Here is a 24,811-nt window from a genome sequence, read left to right as displayed (position 1 = left end):
ATGTTTTAGTGATTAAATAAGATATGGCATGTGCCTGGCACAAAGATGGTCTTCATGGGCATTAATGCTGTCCCCACAATTCCCTGAGGATTGAGGTAAAATGAATCTTGCATTAACTCCACGGCCATAAGATAATGCAAAGACACAAAACTTCCCAACAATATAAACGTTCTGCATCTTCAAAATATTGTAAAAAGAGTGAACTATGACAGGCTAAACAAAGAAATGTAAACATATAGACATATGTAACAGAATTTCACCAAAACCATTCCCCATGGAATGGGGGAATCTGCCCCCATGGACAACTAAATGGAAACAGAGGAGGGCTGCCCTAATCGTAAGGACAAAAAGCCCTAAAAATCTACACCTATTTTTCCCTCAAAGTACTGCCTTATTTACCTAAGTTTTGTAATTTTCTTTAAAATCATAACAAACTAATCCAACTCACTTCTCGCTCAAGAGAGTTGCACAAAGAACCCTTCTTTAGCAAACTCTCCATCAACCACATCACTTCTACTGCTAATTTAAGGGAACCAAGCTGGAGAGTGAAGAAGGCCGACAGGAAAAACAAACTGATTCATCTAAAATATGGTGTTGGAGGAGAGCTCTATGGATACCCTGGACTGCCCGAAAGAAGAACAAGTGGCTCCTAGAGCAACTTAAGCCTGAACTATCACTGGAGACAAAAAGGACAAAACAAAAGGTGTCCTAATTTGGGCACGTCATAAGAAGGCAGGATTCTCTGGAAAAGACAGTAATGCTGGGAAGAGCAGAAGGCAGCAGGAAAAGAGGAAGATCAAACATGAGGTGGAGTGAGTCCACAAAGGAAGCCATGGGCATGAGCCTACAGGAGCTGAGGAGGTCTGCTGAAGAGGACATTGCCGACATCACTCATTCACAGGGTCGCCCAGGAGTCCGAGTCGAGGACAGGTAACAACAAATGCTTCCCTGAGATTTCTGTAAGACTTTCCTGCTAACACTGGAGCAGGGCAATAGGGAACCAAATATGAATCAAATTATTTTAAAGGACATTCTAGAAAACTGGATTTTAACCTACTACTGACCTAAAACAGAGTTCAAGTTTCTTTTCAATGCTGTGACAAGGTAAAGTATCCCTTTCCTTGAGTGAGGTAGAATTTGTACCAAAATAGCTTGGGTTAAAAAAAAAATCAACTAGGAACAGGAAAGGCATCAATGGGTGTGAACCAGAAAAAGCACAACAATTCAGATAGGAAACTTAACTGCGTTTATATGACAATGCACTTCAATTTTGTACAGCTCATACAGGCTTAGAGGAAAAAACATACCTAAAACAGGATGCTTACATTTTATACATAATCCAAAATGTATAATCATTAATGATGAAAGCACTTTAGATGTTCAAAAGGCAGATATGGGAACACTTATTAGGAAATGAGGACTTCACTTACGCCTGATCCTGCCCACACTGGGCCTGCCTCTGCAGGACTGGTTAGTGTCTGCTTACAACACTTCTCATTCCTCTAATCTACATAGTCCTGGCTGTCTAACGAGTATATACACTGCACTAGTCAACATCGTTATCACCTTGGCCAACCAAACCATTCTCCAAAAACCTACATAAATTAATACAAACAAAAGTATTGTTTTCTAAAAGTCTTTATGATAGATAGCATATGTTTTAGACAGATGAAATATATCAATGAGCAAACTGTATTTTAATATGTATATGTCCTCACTGAGATGGACCCTTAGAAAAGCAAGAATCTTCCTCGCTCTACAGTAACATAAGTCAGCAGACAATTTGGGTATCTAAAATTATTATAGAGGTGTACAGTTATTTTATTATCCTTGCTTTTATATAACAGTATTATAGACTTTTAATTAATTTCTATTAAGCCTTTGACAGGAATGAAAGTTTAATAAAAACATTGTTTCTGTGGTAAAATAGTAGCCACTTTATCAGTCAGCACTTCATAGCATATTTCCAATAAGGCACTGTGATGAAAATAAAAGTGACAACTATTAGCTGTAGTGTACAAAGGTGGATTCAATCTATAATGGCAGGCCTAATGAAAATATAATGTTATAAAAATGTAAATTTAAGATCAAAGAATCCTTAAATTTATATGAACAACAAAAGGCCCCAAATAGCCAAAGGAATCCCGAGAAAAAAGAACAAAGTGGAGGTATCACACCTCGTGATTTCAAAATATACTACAAAGCTATAGTAATCAAGACAGCATGGTACTGGCATAAAAACAGACACACAGATCAATGGAACAGAATTGAGAGCCCAGAAATACACCGACACATCTATAGACAGCTAGTTTTTGACAAAGGAGCCAAGGACATACAATGGAAAAAGGAAAGTCTCTTCAATAAATGGTGCTGGGAAAACTGGATAGCCACATGCAGAAAAACGAAAGTACACCATTATCTTACACTATACACAAAAATTAACTCAAAATGGATTAAAGATTTGAATGTAAGACCTGAAACCATAAAACTCCTAGAAGAAAATATAGGCAGTACACTCTTTGGCATCAGACTTAGCAGCATCTTTTTGAATACCATGTCTCTTCAGGCAAGGGAAACAAATAAAAAAATAAACAAATGGGACTACGTCAAACTAAAAAGCATCTGCACAGCAAAGGAAATCATCAACAAAATGAAAAGACAACCCACCAACCAAAACAAAATATTTGCAAATCATGTATCCAATAAGGGGTTAATATCCAAAGTATATAAAGACCTCATAAAACACAACAACAAAAAAACTAACAACTTGATCAAAAAACAGGCAGAGGATATGAACAGACATTTATCCAAAGAAGATATATAGAGAGAAATTCCAGGATGGCGCCGTGAGTAGTCCTCTTTGTCTCTCGCCCTTCGAGTCTACAGTTATTTGGACACTTATCGCTTGACAAAGGATATCCAGACAGCATCTCAGGACGTCTGAGACACCCACGCGACTATACATCGGAAGGCGGACGGACTTTCCTCCGGGAGGATGTGGAAATAGGTGAAAACTCTCCGACCCCGACGGGCAGCCTAGTACCCGCAAGCGGCTTTCTTCCAACGGACGCCCCCAGAGGATCCACACACATCTAGGGCAGGAGCGAGAACACAACAGAGGAGCGACGGTGGAAACAGGTGACCAGAACCCTACTTAAACCCCCTGCAATTACTCCTAAACGCAGAGGGAAACTTTGGAGTTGCACACCTGAGCCCGCGGGGAGAGTCTCTCCCCGCCATTGGCGGGGAGACCCAGCCTGGTGCTCGGGGCGCCCGGAGGGTCCCAGAGAGACGCCCGCCCCGGGGGACTAGGGATTGCCGGAGATCTCGGAGAGGACCGGGGCGGGGGAACTTTCAAAGGCGCATCCGGCGACCCGGTGGGGAAGCGCCGGAGCTCCGCCAGGCAGCAGACAAAACTCTCTGTCTGCCAGTAGCAGAGGGGCCACGCTGAGCACTCAGGGCTCCCGGCAGAGACCCGGAGAGAAGCCCAGAGGGCGGGGCGACCCCCAGCTGCCGTTGCCCGCCCCGGGGGACTAGGGATTGCCGGAGATCTCGGAGAGGACCGGGGCGGGGGAACTTTCAAAGGCGCATCCGGCGACCCGGTGGGGAAGCGCCGGAGCTCCGCCAGGCAGCAGACAAAACTCTCTGTCTGCCAGTAGCAGAGGGGCCACGCTGAGCACTCAGGGCTCCCGGCAGAGGCCCGGAGAGAAGCCCAGAGGGCGGGGCGACCCCCAGCTGCCGTTGCCCGCCCCGCGGGACTAGGGATTGCCGGAGATCTCGGAGAGGACCGGGGCGGGGGAACTTTCAAAGGCGGGTCCGGCGACCCGGAGGGGAAGCGCCGGAGCTCCGCCAGGCAGCAGACAAAACTCTCTGTCTGCCGGTAGCAGAGGGGCCACGCTGAGCATTCAGAGCTCCCGGCAGAGGCCCGGAGAGAAGCCCAGAGGACGGGGCGACCCCCAGCTGCCGTTGCCCACCCGGTGAGGCTAGGGATTGCCGGAGATCTCGGAGAGGACTGGGGCTGGAGAGAGTTCCAGAGACCCAGCTTAGTAGCCTAGGGGGAAACCCTACAGGCTCACAGAAGCCTTAGGGAAAGCCTCTGCACAGCACCAGTAGAAGGCACCCAGCCGCCAGCCACAAGGCTGGAAGACCCCAGGGCAAAAGCAGCATAGCTAGGTGTACTAACCACAGACTGTAGAAGATGCCAATAGCTCTCCTGCGACCCATAGAGGACAAGTGAGATTTGGTGGGTGCCGACAGCAACGGAGCGACAAATATAAGTGATCCCACCCCTGGCCGCTGGAAAAGCCCATAACACCGTTGCAGACCCCAAGGAGAGAGCGCATCTAGGTGGGCAACAACAGTAGGCCCCTGCAGCCTGAAGCCCCCCGTGACGGCCCCCACGGCAGAGGAGGGAATCCAAAGGGCCACTGTGGCTACGAAGAGGGGCCCAGGCCCAGTTAGCAACTACGGACAGGGTTCCTGGTTGGTGGAGTATAAACAGCTGCTCCCCCCACCGCAGCAGCTGAAACAAGTGAAAGGAGCAACTAAACTCTATCTCCATGCGGAGGCACAAATCAACATCATCAAGCAATATGAAAAAATACATTAAATCTCCAGAACAGAAAGAAAGTAACAAATACACAGAAAACAATCCCAAAGAAAATGAGATATATAACCTAAATGATGATGACTTCAAAACAGCCATCATTAAAATACTCACTGAGTTAAGAGAGAATTCTGACCGACAACTCAACGAGTTCAGGAGCTATGTCACAAAAGAGTTTGATACGATAAAGAAGAACCAAACAGAAATATTGGAAATGAAGAACACAATAGAGGAGATTAAGAAAAATCTAGATGCTCTGAACAGTAGGGCCGATAATATGGAGGAAAGAATTAGCAATTTGGAAGATGGCAATATAGAATTGTTGCAGGCAGAGGAGGAGAGAGAAGCAAGACTTAAAAGAAATGAAGAAACTCTCCGAGAATTATCAGACACAATTAGGAGATGCAACGTAAGGATTATAGGTATACCAGAGGGAGAAGAGAAGGAGAAAGGGGCAGAAAACCTATTCAAAGAAATAATGGCTGAGAACTTCCCAAATCTGGTGAGGGAGATGGATCTTCAGGTGACAGAAGCCAATAGATCTCCAAACTTTATCAATGCAAGAAGACCAACTCCACGGCATATAGTAGTGAAGCTAGCAAAAGTCAACGACAAGGAGAAAATATTAAGGACAGCCAGGCAAAAGAAACTAACCTACAAAGGAACCCCCATCAGGCTATCAGCAGATTTCTCAGCAGAAACTTTACAGGCTAGAAGAGAGTGGAATGATATATTCAAAAATCTGAAGGACAAAAACCTACAGCCAAGAATTCTCTACCCAGCGAAAATATCCTTCAAATACGATGGAGAAATAAAAACTTTCCCAGATAAACAAAAATTAAGGGAGTTCATTGCCACAAAACCTCCTCTTCAGGAAATCCTCAGGAAAACCCTCATTCCTGAAAAATCCAAAAAAGGAAAGGGGCTACAAAACCAAGAGCAGAGGAGATAAGTAGAAGGACAACAACAGAGAGTAGCAGCTCTACATCAGAACAGATTAAACCATGGGACGAGAAACAAAGGAAACTGAAGAAAACCGGAAAACAAGACACAAAATGGTAGTGGTAGGTCCCCACGTCTCAATAATCACTCTAAATGTAAATGGATTGAACTCCCCAATCAAAAGACACAGAGTGGCAGGATGGATCAAAGAACAAGATCCAACAATATGCTGCCTCCAGGAAACACACCTCAGCCCCAAAGACAAACACAGACTCAGAGTGAAGGGATGGAGAACAATACTCCAAGCTAATAATGAACAAAAGAAAGCAGGTGTCGCTATACTAATATCAGACAAGGTAGATTTCAAAGCAAAACAGATAAAGAAAGACAAAGAGGGACAGTATATAATGATAAAAGGGACTCTCCACCAAGAAGACATAACACTTATAAATATATACGCACCCAACACAGGAGCACCAAAATTTGTAAAGCAACTCTTAATAGAACTAAAAGAAGACATCAACAACAATACAATAATAGTAGGGGACCTCAACACACCATTAACACCAATGGACAGAACATCCAGACAGAAAATCAACAAGGAAATAATAGAATTAAATGAAAAATTAGACCAGATGGACTTAATAGATATATATAGAACACTTCATCCGAAAACAGCAGGTTACACATTCTTCTCAAGTGCACATGGAACATTCTCAAGGATTGACCATATTTTGGGAACCAAAGCAAACATCAATAAATACAAGAGAGTTGAAATAATATCAAGCATCTTTTCTGATCATAACGCTATTAAACTAGAAATCAACTACAAGAAAAAAGCAGAGAAAGGTGCAAAAATGTGGAGACTAAACAACACGCTTCTCAACAAACAATGGATCATTGAAGAAATTAAAGAAGAAATCAAATATTATCTGGAGACAAATGAAAATGAGAACACGACATACCAAATCATTTGGGATGCAGCAAAAGCAGTCCTAAGAGGGAAATTCATCGCAATACAGGCTCACCTCACTAAACAAGAAAAAGCTCACGTAAGCAACCTCAAACGACAACTAACAGAACTAGAAAAAGAAGAACAAACAAGGCCCAGAGTCAGTAGAAGGAGGGAAATAATAAAAATAAGAGCAGAAATAAACGATATTGAAACAAAAAAGACAATAGAAAGGATCAATGAAACAAAGAGTTGGTTCTTCGAAAGAATTAACAAAATTGACAAACCCCTAGCCAGACTCACCAAGAAAAGAAGAGAGAAATCGCAAATTAATAAAATCAGGAATGACAGAGGAGAAATCACAACAGATACCAATGAAATACAAGAGATCATAAGAGAATACTATGAAAAACTATATGCCAACAAATTGAACAACCTGGAAGAAATGGACAAATTCCTAGACTCCTACAATCTCCCCAAACTGAATCAGGAAGAAATGGAGAATCTGAATAGACCAATCACAAGTAAGGAAATAGAAACGGTAATCAAAAACCTCCCCAAAAATAAGAGTCCAGGACCAGACGGCTTCTCTGGAGAATTCTACCAAACATTCAAAGAAGACTTAATACCTATTCTCCTCAAACTGTTCCAGAAAATTGAGAAAGATGGAGAACTCCCTAACACATTCTATGAAGCCAACATCACTCTGATCCCCAAACCTGACAAGGACAACACAAAGAAGGAGAACTACAGGCCGATATCACTGATGAACATAGATGCAAAAATCCTCAACAAAATTTTGGCTAACCGATTACAGCAATACATCAAAAAGATTATACACCATGATCAAGTGGGATTTATACCAGGGACACAGGGATGGTTCAACATCCGCAAGTCAATCAACGTGATACACTACATCAACAAAATGAAAACCAAAAACCACATGATCATCTCAATAGATGCAGAGAAAGCATTCGACAAGATCCAACACCCATTTATGATAAAAACCCTCAGTAAAATGGGTATAGAAGGAAAGTACCTCAACATAATAAAGGCCATATATGATAGACCCACAGCCAACATCATACTCAATGGACAAAAGCTGAAAGCCATCCCTCTGAGGACAGGAACAAGACAAGGGTGCCCACTTTCACCACTCCTATTCAACATAGTTCTGGAGGTGCTGGCCAGAGCAATTCGGCAGGAAAAAGAAATAAAAGGAATCCAAATAGGTAACGAAGAAGTAAAACTCTCGTTGTTTGCAGACGACATGATCTTATACATAGAAAACCCCAAAGAATCCACAGAAAAACTATTAGAAATAATCAACAACTACAGCAAAGTAGCAGGGTATAAAATTAACGTGCATAAATCAGTAGCATTTCTATACACTAACAATAAACTAACAGAAAAAGAACTCAAGAACTCTATCCCATTCACAATCGCAACGAAAAGAATAAAATACCTTGGGATAAACTTAACCAAGGAAGTGAAGGATCTATACAATGAAAACTACAAGACTTTCTTGAAAGAAATAGGCGATGACATAAAGAGATGGAAAAACATTCCTTGCACATGGATTGGAAGAATAAACATAGTTAAAATGTCCATACTACCTAAAGCAATATACAGGTTCAATGCTATCCCAATCAGAATCCCAAGAACATTCTTCACAGAAATTGAACAAACAATCCGAAAATTCATATGGGGCAACAAAAGACCGCGAATTGCTAAAGCAATCCTGAGCAAGAAAAACAAAGCCGGCGGAATCACAATCCCCGATTTCAAAACATACTACAAAGCTACAGTGATCAAAACAGCATGGTACTGGTACAAAAACAGGTCCACAGATCAATGGAACAGAATTGAAAGCCCAGAGATAAAACCACACATCTATGGACAGCTAATCTTCGACAAAGGAGCAGAGGGCCTACAATGGAGAAAAGAAAGTCTCTTCAACAAATGGTGCTGGGAAAACTGGACAGCCACATGCAAAAGATTGAAAATTGACCATTCTTTTTCACCACACACCAAAATAAACTCAAAATGGATCAAAGACCTAAAGATTAGGCCTGAGACAATAAGTCTTTTGGAAGAGAATATAGGCAGTACACTCTTTGACATCAGTTTCAAAAGAATCTTTTCGGACACTGTAACTCCTCAGTTGAGGGAAACAATAGAAAGAATAAACAAATGGGACTTCATCAGACTAAAGAGCTTCTTCAAGGCAAGGGAAAACAGGATTGAAACAAAAAAACAGCTCACTAATTGGGAAAAAATATTTACAAGCCACTTATCCGACAAAGGGTTAATCTCCATAATATACAAAGAACTCACACTGCTTAACAACAAAAAAACAAACAACCCGATCAAAAAATGGGCAGAGGACATGAACAGACATTTCTCAAAAGAAGATATGAATATGGCCAATAGACACATGAAAAGATGTTCATCATCGCTAATCATCAGGGAAATGCAAATCAAAACTACACTAAGATATCACCTTACCCCCGTTAGATTGGCAAAAACATCCAAAACCAAGAACGACAAATGTTGGAGAGGTTGTGGAGAAAGAGGAACCCTCATACACTGTTGGTGGGAATGCAAACTGGTACAGCCACTATGGAAAACAGTATGGAGATTTCTCAAAAAGTTAAAAATAGAAATACCCTATGACCCAGCCATCCCATTACTGGGTATCTATCCTAAGAACCTGATATCAGATATCTCAAGAGTCCGTTGCACCCCTATGTTCATCGCAGCATTATTTACAATAGCCAAGATGTGGAACCAGCCTACATGCCCAGAAACTGATGATTGGATAAAGAAGATGTGGTATATATACACAATGGAATACTACTCAGCCATAAAAAAAGACGAAATTGGCCCATTCACAACAATGTGGATGGACCTCGAGGGCATTATGTTAAGCGAAATAAGTCAGTCAGAGAAAGACGAACTCTATATGACTCCACTCATAGGTGGAAATTAGCATATTGATAAGGAGATCTGATCGGTGGTTACCAGGGAAAAGGGGGGGTGGGGGGAGGGTACGGAGGGGGAAGTGGTGTACCCACAACATGACTAACAAAAATGTACAACTGAAATCTCACAAGGTTGTAATCTATGATAACATTAATAAAAAAATAAATAAATAAAAAAAATAATAAAAAAAAAAAAAAAAAAAAGATATATAGAGAGCCAATAGGTAGATGAAAAGATGTTCAACAACACTAATTATTAGGGAAATTCAAATCAACCACAATGAGATATCACCTCACACCAGTCAGAATGGCTATTATTAAAAAGACAAGAAATAACCAGTGTTGGAGAAGACATGGGGAAAAAGGAACCCTCATAGACTGCTAGTGGGAGTGTAAACTGGCACAGCCACAATGGAAAACAGTATGGAGTTTCCTCAAAAAATTAAAAATAGAAATACAATATGATTCAGCTATTCCAGTTCTGGGTATTTATCCAAAGAAGATGAAAATAATAATTTGAAAAGACATACGCACCCAATGTTCACTGCAGCATTATTCACATTAGCCAAGAATTGGAAGCAACCTAACTGCCCATCAATGGATGAATGGATAAAGATGACGTGGTGTATGTAAACATATATATATGTATATACACAAACACACACACACACACACACATATATATATGATGGAATACTACTCAGCCATAAAAAAGATGAAATCTTGCCATTTGTGACAACATGGACGGACCTTGAGGGTATTACATTAGTGAACTAAGTCAGATGGAGAAAGACAATTACCATATGACTTCACTCACATGTAGAAGATAAACAAACAACAAATATATAGATAGAAGACCAGACTGGTGGTTACCAGAGGGGAAGGGAGTCAGGGGAGGGCGAAAGGAGTAAACAGGCACATGTGTATGGTGACGGATGGCAAACTAGACTTTTGGTGGTGAACATGATGCAGTCTACATCAAAGTCAAAATATAATGATGTACCCTTGAAATTTACATAATGTTATAAACCAATGGGACCGCAGTAAAATAAATAAATAGAAAGAGGTTCATACTACGCAAATGACAAATGAGAAACAGGTGCCAGATAAATTGATAAAGTCTTGGGGACACCACATATCTAAATGGGATCAGCATACCCACTGTACTGGAAGTTTGTCACATTTGTGGCCGCTCAGCATCTTCTGAATACCCTCCCTGTATCTTGGGAGTTTCTCATGTTTTGAGTCCACCTCCCTCTCCCAGTGTCCCTTGGTTCCAGGGCACAGACATGTGACCCAGTTGTGCCAATCAGATGCCCCTCTATCAGACCGGGGCTCTGGCAGTACTGATCCAAGAAGGGAGGGGAGGAGACTTGCTTTATCTGGAGGGTGGGGGTCAATGAGGATGTTGAGAAGGCAGTGGCTACAATGTAGTGTCTGGGGCTCAGAAATGGCAGTGGTGCCAACTGTAGAGTCTAGTGCAAAGTGGCCCAAGCAGGGGTGTCCTCATAGATCAGTTTTGCAGTGTAGTTTGGACATTGTTTCTGGAACCTGAGCCCTAGCTGGGCCCTCCATCCCTCCCAATGAAGCTACTTAATATCCTTATAATAAACTCATTTTCTGCTTAATCAGAAAAAATAATTTTAATTAAAATGAGAAAAACGATCACTATAGAAAACATTTATTCAGCAATTATTTACTATATTTAGCTACCCTGAAACTAAAAGACCCAGTAAATTCAAAATAATTCCAGAAAAGAAAATTACTGGAATAAAAAGTCACTTTTTCAGATAAGCATTTAATTGGTTTAACTGGATGTTCCTTTCTTGAGCAGACACAGTTGACTTCCACCCACCACCCAGTCCCCTTCCCTTTCCTCCACTCGAACAGAAGCACAACTACATATATCAGGAGGCCAAGTGCTTGTGGGAAGGCTAGACCCCTCCTCAGCTCAACAGGGTAAATCTTGCTGATTAAGCTAAGAAAAGTACAAATTACAGCCTTCTCATTTCCCTGGAATGACTCTTTCAGGTACAGAGATTCTGGCCAATGCTACATGAGGGGAATTCTGCTGGAGGGTAGGGGTGACGATGGCTTCTGGGAAAACGTTTCCTAATTCATAAAACCTGTAACAGCCTGGATCAGTGCGACCACTTTGGTTAACTCCTTGGCAGTATCCACAAGAGCTGAACTATGCCTATCCTATAACTCAGCCTACACTTCTAAGTACATGTTCACCAAAAGGCTAGAATATTCACAAAAGCTCTATTCCAACAGACCAGATCTGAACGCAATCCAAATGCCTATCAACAGTAGAAAAAACATACTGTGTAAAATTCACATAATGAAATATTACACGTGAAAACAAACAAAAAATACACACCACAAAGTAGATGAGCCTCTAAACATAATGCTGAATGAATAAAAGCTAGACACAAAATAACACGTGCTCTATGATTCAATTTATATAAAATCCCAAAATAGGCAAAACTTATCCATGACGTTAGAAGTCAAGATCATGGCCAACCCTAGAAGAGCCACGAAGGGAACTTCTGGGACATTGGTTATGTTCTGTTTATTAATCTGAATGCTGGTTTCACAGGTATACTCACTTTCTGAAAATGTAATGAATTGTACACTTGTGATTTGGGCACTTTTCTGTACGTATTTATCTATAAAAATTTTACTTTAAAAAATAGAGATGGTACCAAAAGCACAGCCAATAAGAGAAAAAATGACAGATTAGACTTCATCCAAATCAAAAACTTTTGGACTTCAAGTAACACCATCAAGAAGATGAAAAGACAACCCACAGAATGAGAGGAAATATTTTCAAATCATGTCTGATAAAGCACTTGTATCTAAAAGAAAGAATTCACACAATTCAATAATAAGACAACCCAATTTTTTAAATGAGCAAAGAATTTGAAGAGAAGGATATGTGAACAGCCAATAACTACATGAAAAGATGCTCAACATAATTTATTGTTAGGAAAATGCAAATCAAAACCACAATGATTGGGGCTGGCCCAGTAACAATGTGGTTAAGTCCGTGCGTTCTGCTTTGGCGGCCCAGGGGTTTGCAGATTCAGATCCCAGGCATGGACCTACTACCACTCATCAAACCATGCTGTGGCAGCATCTCATACAAAATAGAGGAAGACTGGCACAGATGCTAGCTCAGTGACAATCTTCCTCAAGGGAAAAGAGGAAGATTGGCAACAGATGTTAGCTCAGGGCCAATCTTCCTCACCCAAAAAAAAAACCCACAAGGAGTTACTACTTCAAACCCACTAGAATGGCTATAATCAAAAAGATAGACAATAAGAAGTGTTGGTCAGGATGTGGAAAAATTGGAACCTTCATACTCCGCTGGTGGGATTGTAAAATGGTGCAGCCACTTTAGAAAACATATCAGCAATTCCTAAAAAGTTAAAGAAAGGGTTGTCATATGACACAGCAATTCCACATCTAGGTATACACGCAAAAGAAATGAAAATATATATCCAGACAAAAACTTGTACACAAATGTTCATAGCCACATCATTCATAATAGCCAAAAGTAGAAACAAACCAAACATCCATCAACTGATGAATAGTTACACAAAATATGGTCTATCCATACAATGGAATACTCTCCAGCAATAAAATGAATTGAAGTACTGATACAGGTCACAACATAGATGAATGAACCTTGCAAACTTTATGCTAAGTCAAAGAAGCAGTCAGAACAGACCACATATTGCATGAGTCCATTTATATGAAATGTCTAGAAAATCCTTAGAGACAGAGAGCAGACAGTGGTTGCCTAGGGCTGCAGGGAGAGGAGACAGATGGGGAACAACTGTTTCTTTTGGGGTGATAAAAGTCTTCTAAAATTAAATTGTGGTGATGGTGCACAACGCTGTAAAGATACTAAAGCCATTGATTTGTACACTTTAAATGGGTGAATGTTATGGTATGTAAACTATTTTTAAATGCAACAGAATACAGTCTCTCCTCTTACAACATTTAACAATTAATTTGTGAGGATTTGATGCTTAAAGGTGATACAGCCATCCTGTGACCACAAGGGAACAAATCAAAGGGGAAAAGCTCAACTCTTGAAGTGACTTAGCAGAAAAAGGCAATGAAACTGGCCCTCGGAAATGGCTGAGCAGCTGCATTAACCAAGCATGGAGCTGCCCTTTGGGGCTTATTGTAATTTGGAAGGAAAAACTTCTTATTTCTTGGTTGTGTCTTCCATTACTTGTCTGAAAGCGAGGCACTCCTAGGAAAGAGATGTAGGATGCTTTCACTTCTTACATCAAATCTTTTATATGTACGCATAGCATACTTTCACTTCTTACATCAAATCTTTTATATGTACGCATAGCATAAATAACAATAAATAAAAGAGAATTTTATTACAATCCAAACTGGGGCTTCTGATAGACAAAACGTAACATTTCCTGAAAATAAAGTTATATCTAAGAGCAGACAAGAGTGAGTTAACTCACAGAGTGAGTTGCTCTGATATAGAGCTTTTCACAGACATATTCTGAAGCATTTTCTGTATTATCATTGTATAATACTCTGAAAAATAAAGACATGAAGAATTTAAACCAGTTATTAATGAGCATAAAATGTACAATCAACAAAGGCAATTTTAGGAGTATAAAGCTAATACTGAATCGCTTACACTCACATTAATATTTCTTAATAATAAGCAGTGGATTTTATTATTATTGAAGTGAGTAGCTTAATAAGTTTCAGGAATGCATTAATTATTGATGTAGATAAGGATAACGTATGCTACTATTATAGCAACAATCATAATATGTAAACTAAGGGCATAAAATAGCCATTACCTAGGATCAGGAACATAATTTCCCCTTGGTAAAGTACTGCATGATCAGGCTTCCTCAGGAACATTACATATTCCTGTGATACCGATAAGCACTGGGGATGCGATACCAAATTAAAATTGCAACCGTTATCCCCTGACACTGGATGAAGAAAACATACCATGTGTTCTTATACAAACTCATTTACCTAGAGCCCTATTCAAATAGATACATAAGTAAATAACATTAGCTGCTGCAATAAATCCTGTCTGGGACCTCTCTTCTGAGTTACAGACCTGCATTTCCAGCCCGTTACTGGGCACTTCCATTTCTATTAACAGCCACTGTCAAATCCAAAACATATCGAAGTATGCATCACAATTTCCCACCAAAACAGTCCCCCTCTCTGGCATTCCTTGAGAGCTCCACCGTTCTCCCAGTGACTGGAAGAGGCTCCAATCGTAGAGGGATCATGGACTCCTCTTTTCCTCGAATCTCCAATCAAAGCCCCAGGAAGCTCTGAACGTTCTCTCTCCACATCGTTTCTAACACTCCCTGCTTTCCTCTGTCAAGGCCGTCATCCAGCTGATGTCACGTGAACATCACGCCTGGTTTTTAAAATGATTTCTTAAAGGGCATCATCTCTACTCATCAATGAAATTGATTACATTTCACTAGAAATGCTTTAGAAGGGAAGCGGTTTTTGCATATTTTGTCACTGGTGTGTTCCCAGTACCTAAAACTGCCTGGAACGTACATAGTAGATGCTCAATAAATATTTTGTGAATGAGTGAAAAATTCATAACTGTGAAATATAGAACAGTGATACCCGCTTCTCTTGGCAAAATTCTACATATACATCATACATCTCTCAAAAGAAAAGCTTCTTGATGGAAACCTGACATTCAAGAGCTTGCATTCTTTGTCCTCAGCCTGCCATTCTAAATCTATCTCCAGCTACTTAATTTCCAGATTTCCTAAGTCTAGCTGGAACAGATTACCATAAAATAGCTATAGTTATATGTTTATACATAGACAGCATATATGTATAAATAGCTATATATATGTATTCAACTGCTATGAAATGCCACAGAGAAAAACAAATTAGAGAAGAAGGACATGGACTGCAAGCAGGTTAAGGTTAGCCTCACTGATTACACGACATTTGAATAGAGACCCAAAGGTGCTGAAGGAGCAAGCCATGTGGGGAGAATTCTAGGGGGAGAATATACCAGACAGAGGAGAAAGTAAGGCAAAAGTCCCCTAGCAGGGAGAAGGACATCTCTGTCCTACTGACATCCTCAGCACCTGGCATCATGCCTAGAACTTTCCATCTACTCTTCCACCTACTTGTTTATATTTATTTAAAGCCCACTATATGCCAGGAACTGAAATTCTATTAGAAGCCAAACCAAACTTCAAACATGAAAATTCCTATCCTAGAATTTGTCTTTCAGTTTAATTACATAAAAATCTCAACCAATCTCAAATTCAGCATGACTACGGTTGACCTTGACATCTTTCCTCCAATTCCTTCTCCCTCCTGGCATCCCCATGTCATTTCACAACACACAGTGTCCCCAAGCCTCCCACTCAACATCTCCGTTCATTTGTGACAAGCGTAGCATTACGTACCTGCTTACTGAATATTATTCCAAAGAAAAATTACAGTAGTTGTTCAGCCCAAATTTATACCTACTATTTTCCCCAAGACCCCCCAAAAAAAGGGTTGAAGAGAGAAAGGCAAAGTCATCTGCCATTCTCTCAAATCTTTGTCCCCACAGAATTCGGCATTTACTCAATAAGAAATACAACCAACATGTTTCTGACATTAGACTCAAACAATCAAGGAGAAGAATTATCCTTGGGATAACTCCAAAGAGAGGGCTCAAATTTAACCAGAGTCAAGAAGCAAAAAGTCGGGGCCAGCCCTGTGGCCAAGTGGTTAAGTTCGCGTGCTCCATTTGGGGAGCCCAGGGTTTAGCCGGTTCGAATCCTGGGCACGGACATGGCACCGCTCATCAAGCCATGCTTAGGCAGCATCCCACATGCCATAACTAGAAGGACCCACAACTAAAATACACAACTATGTACCGGGAGGTTCTGGGGGGAAAAATAAAATAAAAAATAAAGCTTTAAAAGAAGCAAAAAGTCTAGTTCTCCAGAGCCGTTTAGCTCACCCAGATCTGTAAGGCCCATAAGAGAAATTCTAATAATCTAAAACAAAATTTTGTGTTACTTGTGCAAATATGGTTTTCATACTAAATTCAAAATAAAGTCTCCACTAAACTTTAGATATTTGTAAATAGCCATGTAATTTTATGTATCTTCATTTGCTGCTTTCACGGTCAATATCTTTTTTTATTTCTGCCACTTTCTTTAATTTTTAACATACAGAAGCTTGTAAGAGCCATCAGGCACACTGACAGGATATGGACATCTATGTGGAAAAATACACGGGCCACAGGAAGAGTGTGACAGAAGAGAAAGACTCTGGGAACAGCAATTGACAACAACAAGTTGTAGCAAGTCCAAGGAGTAGAGATATCAAGAAAAATCTCAAGGCCAGCCCAGTGGCATAGTGGTTGAGTTTGGGTGCCCTGCTTCGGCGGCCCGAGGTTCGCAGGTTCAGATCCCAGACATGGACCTACACACCACTCACCAAGCCATGCTATGGTGGCATCCCACATACAAGATAGAGGAAGACTGGCACAGATGTTAGCTCAGGGACAATCCTCTTCAAGCAAAAAGAGGAAGGTTGGCAATGGAGGTTAGCTCAGGGCCAATTTTCCTCACAAAAAACAAAAAAAGAAAAATCCTCTCAGAAAACACCACAAAGAGGAGACGTTCTGCCGGGTGTCGTCTAGGAAGCCCAGGCAGAAATACACATTACCCTGTAAATATGAATAAATTCAGACCATTAGACTAAAAAGGGGATGAAAATTCCAAAGCTGAAAATGTTTTCCCTTGAGAACACAAATCAACTCCAATTAACAATAAATAAAAACTAAAATCTATTAATCCTTAGTTTAATTCACTCCTCTGTTGTGTGCAAAAAGATTAGAACTGCTCCAATTAAGACTCAAAGTATACAAGTCTTAGTAAGACATTTCTTAAAATAGTATCATTTATTAACCCAAATTCATCAGCTTCTCCCCACCATGGTACCTCACTTTCTGATTCCCTTTTTTTCCTACTAATTGTTTCATCACTGTTCAAGTTACTCAAGCTCCATCTCTCAGCATCATATTGGCCTTTTCTCATCCCTCATCAAGCCCTATCCATTTGTCCTCTACTACGCTCTCAGATTCATCTCTTCTTTTTCCACGTCATTTTCATCCAGCAAACTCCTTCTCAGTCATTAAGCCCCAGCTCCCATATCCATTCCTTTCCACAGTTTTCTCTGAGCCCAGCAGAAATCTATTATTCTGTGATGTGTGTTTCCCTTTATATTTCATCCCCTAAAAGCTTTTTCTAGATCTAGATTATTTCCCATTTATTGACACATGTTCAGCCCCAACCACAGCAGCAAATACACAGTAGTTGCTTCCTAAGTGTGTTCTGAATTTATTTACATTGTCATTTAACTCTTCAGTTATTATCTTTTCAGGTTTGTCTTAATTCTACCTCTTCCAAACTGACTGGGGAATCATTAGAAAAAGATGTTGTTTTCTTATATTTCACATTTCTCACGGGGTTCGCCTTTAAATACAGATACTTAACAAAGGTTTGTTAACTGACTGGGATATACTCCACCATCTTGCCTCTCTAAGAAAAACAAAATTCAGTAATATTTTCCTTTTCATTTGCTCATGGGGAAAACAGCCTCTGGAAGAGAGCTACAAAGAAAGCAGCCCACTGGAGCTCAGCTGAGGAAAAGGTAAGAGGCATTACTAACGGTACAGCCTTTATTCCACTGTGACCCAAGCCACTGACTGAACATAGTCAAGCTCTTTAATATAGTCAAGCCTTAGATCAGTTATAAAACAGCAAGATTTGGAACACAGTTAAGGCATGTTAGGGCTGATAAGTTAATTAGGAACAATGCCTGCTGATAAAAATCTATATTTGTTCTCCATAAGAAGGAGGATGTGATATTTGCCTTTTTAAATTATTGCAAAATATTCCCACTGCCATACAACCCAAATTCAGACTAGGATTAATGGTTTAAGCCCTGGACCCAGGTCACAATTTTTGAAAACTGAAACATCCATAAATCACCTTTAGTTATATCTCTGGTTTAGACAATGATCAGCCCAAGCTGAGAGGATGAATTGGACAAAAACCTATCCAAGTAAATTAGAAAGAAGAAAAAAATAAAATCCTACACGCTTCCAAACCCTTGTTCACTCTACTGCCCAATGTGTTGTAGAAAATGGAAAATTCTGTGACGATCTTAGGGACAGTGGAGCAGCAAGCAAAAAGGGACGTGGTCCCAGATGGTAAACAGATGCAGAAGAAACTTGCAATAAAAGGAAATGGGACTTCCTTCACTGATTCCCAGATGTGGCTGGTCTCCTGCTAGTGTCCTGTGCCATAGAATTTTAAAGGTACGTGGGAAAATTTTGAAGAGTTGGTCTTATTAACAGGAAATGCCTGTTCCCTGGTTCCTGGTTCCTACAAAGAGGGATTTTCCCTAAACAAGATAAGCCTTCCTTTCCATTCCTCCAACTAACTCCTCCCTCTTTTTTGAGCTGCCCTTAGAGAGCAGGCTAACCATCCTACCTAGAGCCTGACTCCCTCCCGCCCCCTCGCCCACCACTGCCTACAGCCAAGTAGGCAGACCCTTTCCTCTCTCACACAGAGCAATGTCTCCTCCTATCTAGTTCTCTCCACAGTAGAAGTGATGTTTTGTCTTCCATCTGACTTCTCTAATAAAGTCTTATTTCTTATTTGTTCAGAACTCAGGCTAGGGAGAAGGGAATCTCCTTATGGGATCTCCTCGGAGAACTCACCAATTTATAGAAGAGAAGTCACCAAGGGATATTCATGGGAAGTACATTAACTCTGAAATCAAATAAGTTGGTTCCACCAAATAAACTCTCATCCAGAGCTCTACATGATTCATTAAGCTGGGTTTAGAGAATGTGCTTGTCTTTGGGTCCCTAAGTGAAACATCAATTGATGAAAAAAGGTCCCTCTTTAATTTATAAGGTCTTACAAGCATAAATGTCTTCCTTTGATACTTCATGTTTATATTCAACAGTTTAAAATCTGGATTTCTGGGGCCGACCCAGTGGTGCAGTGGTTAAAGTTCATGCACTCCACTTTGGCACCCTGGGGTTCACAGGTTCAGATCCTGGGCCAGACCTACACACGACTCATCAAGCCATGCCATGGTGGCGTTCCATATACAAAACAGAGGAAGACTGGCACAGGTGTTAGCTCAGCAACAATCTTCCTCAACGAAAAAGAGGAAGACTGGCAACAGATGTTAGCTCAGGGACAACCTTCTTCACCAATAAATAAACAAATAAATAAAATCTGGTTTTCTTTTTTTTCTACTCATTTCTTCCAAAAAAAACAAAAAACAACTATATTGTCCTAAGTTACAACATTTTCATCCAATACAGCTAATTATGCCCTTAAAATGCTTTTAGAAAGCACTTTAAGTGAATACCAGATTGTGTTTACTAACAGTATTTTCCACCACTATACAAGATATTCCATATATGGTGCCTCCAATATTACACCATTAATTTTCATAGCCTCTCCCTAAGTTTCATGAGGGTAGGTACAATTGAATTATCCTTAGGGACCAATGAAAGAATTGATGTTAGACAACTACTCAGATGTCCGGTAGCAAACACCATGGTGAACTGAATCAGAGTGCACCTCTCCCCGACTAATAGTTTACATCAGCAGAGCAGGCTGCCTCCTAGCGAGCCAGGGCATCAAAGAGCCCAGTGTCCCAGAATAGGCAGGGTATGATGTTTTAATAGTCCATAAGGAGTTTTTGTTGAGTTGAGCTCTAAGAAGCTAAAAGAAAAAATGTACTAAAGCACAGCAAAGTAGTGGCCAGAGCACAATTATCTTACTAACATCACTGTGCCATTTTAAGCTGTCATTCTTAAACACACACACACAGAAAAATATATATATACACACACACACACAGCTTTTATACTGGTTAAGATCTTACGGAATAGAAAAATCTCTTTAACAGCCTTCTTCTCTTCAATTAGACGTTTTGTCTTACTCTTACCCAACTATCTTACCCAGGAAACAGTTACTTGATTTTCACTACAAAATAAGCTAATAATATAAATTCTACTGCATATACACGCATAATAATCATAAAAAGATGTGTCAGCAAAAATAGCCAGAAAAAGTGTCATATTGATTAGATTTATAAATGAAAATATATTCAACTAAAAAGGGAACAGGAGTCCTAAGGAAAAACAAAAGACTTCAAAATTTTTCTCCATTCATATTCTCCGCATTTATTTGTAGTAACAAAAAGGCTTTTGGTTTCCCCCTGAGGATATTTCCACTAGATATTTATCATCACAACCACATCACCTCTTTGATTTCCTACCATCTTTTCCTAATAACAGGAAGTACATACTGAAGGGTTTACTCTCTGTCGGCTTCTGAGCTCATTTCTAGCCCTTACATAGACAGGAACATCGAGGCTGCAAGAGTTTTACTAGCTCGCCCAAGGTTGCAGAGCTCGGATTTCAATTCTGGTTTTTGTGACTTCAGATCCTAAACTCTTACCAACTATACCCATGGGACTCCCTCCCACACAGTGCCCTATTCATCGAGGCAGCAGCACTGGTCCTGTGCTCTGTAGCGGCTTTCCAGAACCTAGACCCTTCTTAACTCCTCCCGACCAGCAAAACTTTCCTACCCTGTGTCTCATTGATTCTAATTTTGTAGTATTGTAGTCGTTAATCTAGCCTACAACCACCCTTAACAAGGTTATCCCTAGCACAGTACCTTTCACATACTAGCTGATAAATTGTATGTTTGGTTGACAATCATTTGCACGTCAAATAACATATTTACTTTCTAATAAGTGTCTTCAAAATTTTCTTCTAATTAGCTTCTCATGGCTGGAATTTGCATACTACACAGGTAGGGTAGAGGGGGTGAGGCCCTTTCAAGGCGACAGAAACAATTATATCTTCTAAACGCTCATCAAGTTACGGGGGGAGGAGACAAATCATATCCCGCATTTGAACTGCCCCAACGTAATAAAAACTCCATGAGTTCTCTGTTGCACTCAGTGCTGCAGCCCTGGCACTGAGCCCAGGGCCCAAACAGTCGGTTCCCAAGAAATACTTGTTGACTGGATGGATGGATGGATGGATGGAAGGATGGAAGGACAGATGGAAGGATGGAAGGATGGAAGGATAGATGGATAGATAGATGGATGGATGGACGGACAGACAGACAAATAGATGAATGGGTGGAAATGAGTTATTTAAAGATGAACACTTTGTTGGTTACAGACTATATGGTTAAATCAGAGTCTCTTTTTTATCTGAAGGTATATTAAGAGGAGACATATTTTACTGTAGAATTTAGATCTGTTAGAACCCAATTTAAGATATTTTCTATACACAGCAAGTCTATAACCACCTATAAATCAATTATGTATCATATTCATTTATAGGAACTAATTTTTCATTTTGCACAAATTTGCCTTACATCGTAAAAGCAGCTATATTATAAATGCTTCTAGTTTGCCAAAAAACCTTTTATACATCTTCAAGCAATGACAAAGAAAAATCTACTAAAAGAAATACTTACAGATGCAAAATCAAAACTAGGTTCAGAGTGACCACTCAAAGCTCAGGTTGCCTTACACACTTCTCTTTCAAAGTGGGAATCATGCCACACCACGTGGTACAGCTAAAAGAACATTTCTGTTTGTTCAACACTAATTTATTTTCTATTCAGTAAACTGTGAAGTTTCTGCACTAAATACATTTTAATGAATGAAAAAATAAACATGCTGAATCAAAGCAGGAACTATGATTTTTATGGCGTAAAAATCCAAGAGTTCATTAGAATTCAGGAAACACAAAATTTGTTACTATTTTTTTTATCCAACGTGCAAGGGAGTTTGTGCAATGATGACCACTGAAGAGGCCGTAGCACAAGGTTCAAATTCCTTCATCTGTTTATCCAGACGCTCAATCTGCTAGCCCTGTGGAAGATTCCAGGATGCCAAATCATAATGATCATTCTATTTAGAGACAAGATGTTCCTTTTTCTGGTCAAAATAATAAAACTTCCCAGAGAAGCTGAACACTCAAATTTCAAATTGTTTCCTTTAGAATCAGTCTTAACATCTCTTAACGGCAAGTTTTCTTTTTTTCCCATAAAGCAACTGATTTCAACCCAAAGTATTAACTACCATTAAAACAAATCTCAAACTAGAGTTGATTTTCCTAGGAATTGGCTTTGGAAAACGAAAACAAGCACTCCTTGGAGCAGAAGTCAGTCCCCAGGTCTGCATGTGCCCTGCCATTTCCCAGGTGTGCGACCCTGAGCTAGTTCCCTTCCCCTCCAGACCCTGACGAGCACCTCAGCAAAGCAGGTGGGACTAGATGATCCATTAAATCCACCCCCATTCTCAGGGAGCAGCAAGAGTTCCACACTCCTATACCTTCACAAAGCCACGCCGACTTTTGTCTTCATAGCCTGTAAGGCCAGGGCACAATGCCACAACTTCACTACAATCCTCCTACGCAAGGATAAACCATGCCCGTCTCTGAACGGGGCTGCATGCAGACAGAAAAGCCCCTCACAGGGCCAGGGGCCAGGACAAAGACTGTTGGGTTGTCTCTTTCAAGCTAAACCATTACAGCAAAGACCAACAGCAAGGATAATTCTTTCTTAAATGGCATATTGAACCAAAATACACTCTTCTTCATTCAGGCCATACATCATGGCTTCCTATAAGTTGCCCTGTGATCCTTAATGTTTTGGAGCCTCAGAGTTCTGCTATGTTAAACAGGAGTTTGGAACAAGTGATCTCTAAAGTTCCTTTTAAAAATAAATTCTTTAATTATATATCTTATAGGTCTAATCCTCATCATGTTGTGTCTCACTAGAGTCATCCTATTACATTTCCTTGGAAAGTCAATGGAAGTCTCTATTTTTGGAGAGATTCACATACATGAAGCTCTAATTGAGATGTCCTTGGAAGTACATAATGAAAAGATCATCACTTCACTATTAACCAGGCGAACTCTTCCCAGTATCTCTTCAGAGTAGTCAAATAAATGAATAAAAATAAATGTCTATATGTCAGGTGAATATGTCAATGACTTGGGAGGCAGCAAGCCCAAAAGCCAGGTCATTTTTACTAAAAGAACATTTAAATGGTAGACATTACCATTTGTCTGAAAAGAAAAGAAAAAATGTAGGATATCTGAAGACCTGGGGTACTGGGGGAGTGGGGTATAACGTTCATGACTGGCAGTATATGATGAGATACATCCTTCATAATGTTTTATTGGTCTATTTTGCAACCAAGGCCTGGACTCTTCACAATCATAGAATCCTGCTCTACACAATGAAACTCACTTCCTTTTTTTTTTTCTGTTTACCTAATGTACTCAACTTTCCATAAACAGCTGGTATGTGGTGTAATTATCACCGAGCCCTTTCAAAGCACACATAGTAACAGCTGCTCTTTAAATACAACTATAAATAAAGATAAGGGTCTGCCCTACAGTATGGCTGTGCCTCTTTCTCGGTAATTCACTCTCAAATCACAAACTCTCAGGCCCAAAGATCAAGAAAGTCACACCCACCACACACGATCTCCTGCTGGTCTGTGGGCAGGATCAGTGCCCAGCCTGACAAGACCATCCCTCATCTGTAGTGAAACGCGAAAAAGGGAAATAATGTAGTGAGTTCTTTAAAAGCTAAATCTATTCAATTTATAGGTTTGTGCTTCATTCTGAGACCACATCCTTCCATTTGGCTACTAAGGATCCTCTCTTTATAAAACGATGGGGCCTGCAGAGATCTAGCAATGCTCTTATTTGGAAAAAGTAAAACCCGGCCACATTGTTGGTCTCCCCCTCTCTAATTATGTTATTTAATTTTACTGAAACAGCATAAAATCTAAATGCCATGGAAGTACTCTCCCATGGAAGTATGAAAGTAGCAATTCATGTAAAGACTAATTATAATTTACCAAGAGTTACACAGGCTACAGCGTTAGGCTACCTTAAAGTGGCAAAGAAGATGATAGTCTCCACGGATAAACCATGAAAATAGAATACAGAGCCTGAAAGTTGAATGTGAACCTAAATACCTAGAAGTTCCTCCATCAGTTAGATTTGTAACAAAAATTAATATGAATGGAACAAAGAATTCTAGTGGAGTGTTGGATGCACAGAGTATACCGGAGTTAGCAAAATGGTAAAATTCATATAGCATCAAAGTTGGACTCTAAAAGAGTTGACGTCTAATGACATCCAAAGAAAAGATGAAGCTTCCACAGCCACCAGAAGGACAAACATACAGGAATTAA

The 24,811-nt window shown here is 40.2% G+C and overlaps 1 protein-coding gene and 1 pseudogene across 1 annotated transcript in view; one reads left to right on the top strand and one right to left on the bottom strand.

Annotated features, from left to right (window-relative positions):
* Positions 1–24,811, bottom strand: part of CA8 (carbonic anhydrase 8) — a 103,135-nt gene that overhangs the window by 58,437 nt on the left and 19,887 nt on the right. The gene's annotated exons all lie outside the window — the stretch shown is intronic.
* On the top strand, positions 803–24,811 carry LOC111775059 (ubiquitin-conjugating enzyme E2 variant 2 pseudogene; annotated as a pseudogene).

The sequence above is a fragment of the Equus caballus genome, chromosome 9, assembly GCF_041296265.1.
Source record: "Equus caballus isolate H_3958 breed thoroughbred chromosome 9, TB-T2T, whole genome shotgun sequence".
In the NCBI taxonomy this organism is placed as follows: domain Eukaryota; kingdom Metazoa; phylum Chordata; class Mammalia; order Perissodactyla; family Equidae; genus Equus; species Equus caballus.
This window is presented reverse-complemented; position numbering and strand designations above follow the sequence as displayed.